This window comes from Tupaia chinensis, unplaced genomic scaffold (assembly GCF_000334495.1).
Source record: "Tupaia chinensis unplaced genomic scaffold, TupChi_1.0 Scaffold142061_1, whole genome shotgun sequence".
NCBI classification, from domain to species: Eukaryota; Metazoa; Chordata; class Mammalia; order Scandentia; family Tupaiidae; genus Tupaia; species Tupaia belangeri.
In genome coordinates this window covers 96,430-102,624 of record NW_006201913.1, presented here as the reverse complement: position 1 = coordinate 102,624, position 6,195 = coordinate 96,430, and the positions used below count along the sequence as shown (strand labels likewise).

The window sequence follows — 6,195 nt, the reverse complement described above, 5'->3', positions numbered from 1 at the left end:
TATATTATAAATCACTTTCTTTTAAGACAGCTTATTACACAGTAATAGCTAACAGATACAATAATGAAATTGAATGGAACTCAGGGCACTTATCATAATCTGATACTTTTTTATTAATGACTTATTTTTTAATATTTGATGACAGCTTTCATGATCACCCTGTTAATGAAGTCTATTACAGATAACTGTATTAAAAAGTGACTGCAGTAGCCAGCAGATGACATAGCAGTTATCATGCTAGACTACCACATGGTTGACCATGGTTTGAATCCCAGAGCTGCTAACTTGAAACTCATGTCAAGTGCATGCGTATGTGTGCCCAAGATACCAGGAGGAGAATGGAGAAGGGATTGGGTCATGGACATCCCTCCTGGGGCTGGGGGTGATTACTCACTTTCCCTCTTACTGTCTCTGTCTCTCTCTCCAATGAGTGTACATGCCCAAAGACAAAAGGCCTCTTAAGAAAAAATAATTGATTGCTGGGCACAGTCAGTGGTGGGACTGGATTCTACATGGATGACTACATGGTTCAAGTCCCAGACCTGGAGGCTTGAAAAAAACATGCCAGGTGCACATATGTACATACCCAAATCCTGACAGGAAAATGGAGAATGAATTGCAGTGTGGTCATCATCCCTGGGGAATTATTTCTCAGATTCCCTCTCTCTTTGGTTTGCGCCCTATAGCAAAACTAAAAATAAAATAATAAAATAAAATAAAGATCTTTTTAAAAGACAACTGCATTGATGTTCCCTTAGGGGTAACTAGGAAAAATCAGAAAGCTATAAATGTTTTTACAGGAAACTTATGGCCCTGAACCAGATGACTAGGACAGGAATTCAAACTCTTGTGAGTCACCTTTTGATCATGAATTTCAAAGAGATTCTTGAAGACAAAAGAAATATATATTGAATAATATTACTGTTTGTTCATTTGCTGTCCCGTCAGCAGTTATGACAAATTTTAAAAGAGGAAGGAAGTAGTACATTATAAGCACTTCAGTGGGTTATCATTACAACCAGCACTGGAAGTATTCCAGGAAAAAACAAGAAAATATTTAAAGAAACAACATAAAACACATCAGTTAATCCTTTAATTAAATTACTTTAATGGCATTAGTTGCCAAATGTAATTTGTTTATTGTTTTGTTTTGTTTTCTAGTTGTTCTTTCTTGTTTTCATTTACATAGCACAATACAACCCAAGAAAGTTATTTTAGTATCAATATACAAAATTACTTGGAATGATATACATCATTTGAGAAAGCATTCTTCTTAGGAGTTGCATGACACCCTAGAAGATAATTAAAATTTTAAAGTATTTCTGACACAAGGCTAGGAATAACTTTGGGAAAGCAGAAAAATGGTGAAGTATTTTCTAGATATGGTAGAGTGTAGAAAGCTAGATACAGTATCACTTCAATTGTATAGACAAATAGAGAGCCAGCTCAACTATCAAAATTTGATCAAGAATCACAATTTTTAGCTCCGAGGCTATGAACTCTGCAATCATGGGCACTATTTCACTGTAGGCTAATTGACCCTTTCACAATTTCTATTCCAAAGACTATTTTCAGAGCCCTCTTTATGGCTTTATTCCTCAGACTGTAGATGAAGGGGTCCAGCATGAGGTGACCACAGTGTACATCACTGAGGCTGTTGCACTTGAGTGTGAGCTGTGGGTAGCACCAGCACTAACATATACACCCATGGTTGTACAATAAAATAAGGAGAGAACTGAGAGGTGAGAGGCACAGGTGGAAAATGCTTTGTACTTCCCCTGAGCAGATGAGATTGCATGTATAGAAGAAATGATTTTGCTTTAAGAGTAAAGGATCCCAGTGAGGGGTCCACCACCCAGCAGTACAGCTGCAAAATAGGTCACCATGTCATTAAGAAAGGTGTCAGAGCAGGCAAGGTGGACTACCTGATTAAGTTCACAGAAAAAGTGGGGAATTTCCACGTGTGTACAGAAGGACAGCTGTGCAATGCCATTAAGCTTTGTAACAAGGAATACAGGACACTTATGGGCCATGAAACCAGAGTCAGCTTTCCACAGAGTCGAGGGTTCATGATGACCGTGTAGTGCAGTGGGTGACAGATGGCCACATACCTACTGGACATAGGCCATCACAGACAGGAGGAAGTCATTCAATGCTACAAAGACTAAGAAAAAGAACACCTGGGTGATGCAGCCTGCATAGGTGATGACCTTGCTCTGTGTATATACATTCACCAGCATCTTTGGGACGGTGATGGAGGCGACACAGATGTCTACCAAGGACAGGTTGGAGAGGAAGAAGTACATAGGGGTGTGCAGGTGGGAGTCTGAGATGGTGACCAGGATGATGAGCAGGTTTCCACACAGGTACATAGAGAAGAAAAGCCCAAATATGAGGGATTGCAATTCTGGTTCTTCTGAAAGTCCCAGAAGAAGAAATTCTGAAATTTGTGTATCATTTCCTGGTTCCATGGTAACTCCCTGAAAAGAGAAAAATATAATGACTAATTTCACATGAACAGGTATTATTCCTATCGGTGAAATGCCATAGTTAATATTTTGCAGTCACAAAGTGATATTTTGTATTTTTGTATGGATCTAATTGCTTTAGGTTTTCATAGTGTCATCTCTGCTAGAACGTCTTATCACACTTATTTGTCCCCATAGATCATGTGTTCTACAGAATTTTTAATTCACTTATTTATTAAAAAAATAATATTCCATATTTATGGAGTAAAATGTGATGTTACAATGGGATTTTTTCCCTTTTTTTTGGAGAGGTTTTTGCTATGGGGTGCATGCACTCGCCAGAAAGACCAAGAGACAGAGAGACAGAAAGCGAGAAATCACCCCTAGGGGGGGATGGCCACACTGCAATTCCTTCTCCTCTTGTCTCCTCTTGGGATCTTGGGCAAGCACGCACTCATACCCGGCGTGAGATTAAGCCACCAGGTCCAGGACTGGAACTGTGGTCAACTATGTGGGAGTTTAGCTACATAGCCATTACACTGACTACTGGTTCCACAAAGGGATTTTATTTGTGTTTTTGTTTTGTTTTGTTTTGTTTTTGGTTTGTTTTAGTTTGCTGTTGGGCACATGCACTCACTAGACAGAAAGAGAGGGAAAGTGAGAAATCACCTCCCATGGGGTATAAACATTCCACAGTACTCTCTTCTCTCAGGAAGTTGGGGATGTGTGCACACATGCCTAACATTTTTTTTAAGCAGCCAGGTTGGGTCTTTAACATGCATTCAACAATGTGTGATCCAGACAATTTAAACATCACACCATCTACTGGACCAATTACTGTATCTTATATCTGTTGTAAAACAACTCTGGGTTCTGGCAGATAGTGTGGTGGTTAAGGGCACTGGACTCCTACATGGCCAACCACAGTTTGAATCCCAGGCCTGGCAACTTGCTTTCTCACTTTTCCTCTTCTCTCTCACTCACTCTACTCCTCTCTTATCAAATTAAAACAAACAAATAAATAAAACAGTTCTAAAAAAAAGGAGAAAAAAAAAAACTCTGGGGCCAACCAGTGGCATGGTGGTTAATGTGCAGGACTCCCATGTGGCTGATTATAGTTCAAGTTCCAGACCTAGTGGCCTGCTTATCATTATCTCTCTCTGATTCTATGCTGTCAAGTTGAATAATAATAATTAATTAAATAAAATAAATAATTTTTAAAAAGGAAAACAATTTTGTTTTGCCTTTTTACCAATCCCCAGGCAACCATCATTCTATCATCTGCTTCTATGACTTCTACTACTTCAGATACCTAAGTGGAATCACTCAGTATTTTATTTCTGAAGTATTCCATGAGTCAAAACATCTATTTTGATCTTCTTATTTTTATCTGCTGATTAGTATTCAGATAACTGCATTATAAGATCATAATTTGGGGACCAGCAGATGTCATAGTGATAAAGGTGCTGGAATCCAACATGGCTGACCATGGTTCAAGTCTCAAATCCAGTGGCTTAAAATCACACTGGACATGTATGCATACATGCCCAAAATCTCAAGGGAGAAATGGAGAAGAAATTTCAGTGTGCACAATATCCCAGGAGTTGACTTCTCACTTTCCTTCTCTTTGTCTCTCTATCTCTCTCTCTTAGGTGAGCACATGTGCCCTATGGCAAAAAAAATTATGTTCACTACTGACATAGAAGAATTTTTCTAAGTAAATAAAAATTTGGAAGAGATGGGTGTGTACACAATACTTGATTTGATAACACAAAATCTATTAACTTTTCACATGCACCCAATACATATTGGTATCTGTCAACACATAAAATAATTCAATGTTATTTTGAAATTTTTATTTTAAAACTTCAATTGATTATTAAAAGAAAGAAAAAGAAACAAAAGAATAGAATATACTTAGAACCAAGAATGTAAAAACAAAATACTTGCATAATTTGCAGTAAACAGCTAAGAGAGTCACAAACCTATTTATTTTCATAGGCAAAAAAATGCTATAAGTAAAAACTCTTTAATACTTCAATTTTGAACTTTGAATAAATTTTTATGTGAATTCCCAATGTGAAAGCAGAAACTATGAAATACATGTGTCATGAAATACTGTCATAAGGTTTGAATTGTAAGTAATCCATTCATCTTTAAAAAATTATAAATAGGAGGCCAGCAGATGGTGTGGTGACTAAGGTGCTGGACACTCCCACATGGCTGACCATGGTTTGAGTCCTGGACCTGGTGGCTTGCTTTCTCACTTTCTCTCTCACTCTGTCATTCTCTGGTAAAATTAAATGAATGAATAAATAAAATTAAATAAGTAATTCTTTTTAAAAATATCATAAATATACACAAAAACATTCATTTCAAAAATTCCTTAAGAGACCCAAAAGTCATCACATATCTCATCACAGCTCTGATTCTACTTTTCCTACTTTACTGCAAATTTCTGTGGACATGTTCTAATATAACTGAAATGGTTTGATTCTCCCATTCCTTCTTAATCCTCATCCAATTGGGTGTCCATTCCCATCACTAAATTGTCCACAATGACACCTGCATATTGCTAAGTGTGAAAGACACATGGCTTGTTAGCATATTAAATAAATTAATAAGAAATAATTTGGTTCATCAAGTAACCAAACACATCAATCTCTCAGCTCTTGCTAAGCTGCTTTGGCTCTCAGAGGATCTCAGGCAGATGTTCTTGGCATCCCATGTTTTCTCTCTCTCTCTCTCTTTTTTTTTTTTTTTTTTGTCAGACTTCAGAGACGAGTTTATCACTCTGCAATGTGGGACAAGTGTATACTTGGTTTTATTTTCTACTCAACACTGTAGGCGTAGGACACTGTTCAGCTCACGTTTCCATACTTGCTGATTAGTTATATGCCGCTAGTGAGTTAAAGCCACTGGGTCCAGGACTCAAACCACAGTCTACTATGTGGGAGTCCAGTGACATAGCCATTACGCTAACTGCTGGTCCCGGCATCCCATGTTCTCTTAACCAGACCTGCAGTAGCTACCAGGATCTCAGACTCACCTGTATGGGGTCTCAGAAAGGACCTTTTTATGGAAGGGTGAATTTCTCCCTGGATGGTTAATGATGGAGACCAAAGCTGTTTTCAGACAAGACACAATGAAAAAAGTAAGCATGGTCCTCTAGCCAGACTGGAGATTCTAAAAACATCAGCTATGTCTTGTCCAGCCCAAGGTTGTACTCTTTGAGGGAAAATGACAGATGAAATATTTACAGCTCCTTATACATGTTCATTAGGTATATTTCCTCTTTATAACTACAATCTCTTTGTACCTGATTTCCCTTGCAGGCACTGGTCTGGGAAAAAAGAAAATTTTTCCTGTTGCTTTGCTGTTCTGAAGAGACCAAGTTGAAAATGTGATGAACGTAGTTGTTATCACACATTTTTTATGAACTCTCCTGCCTCCAAAAGCCATTAACACCTTTCACCAACTGTGAGTTAGAATGTAATTGTCACAGGTAGCAGGTGGCACATTGAGATTAAGGTGCTGGATCTGACATGGCTGACTGTATGGTTCAAGTCACAGACCCAGTGGTTTGAAAATCATGCTCTTCATGTAAGCATGTGTGTCCAAAGTACTCAAAGGAGACAGAAAAATGGGATTCCATCATGGCCACCATCCTGGGGCAGGGATGGACTACTCACTTTTCCTCTCTCTCTCTCTCTCCCTCCCTCTCTCC

The 6,195-nt window shown here is 38.3% G+C and overlaps 1 pseudogene; it reads right to left on the bottom strand.

The window, feature by feature from the left end:
• Positions 1-1,521: 1,521 nt before the first annotated feature.
• Positions 1,522-2,312, bottom strand: LOC102469969 (olfactory receptor 7A10-like; annotated as a pseudogene).
• Between the last annotated feature and the right edge of the window lie 3,883 nt (positions 2,313-6,195).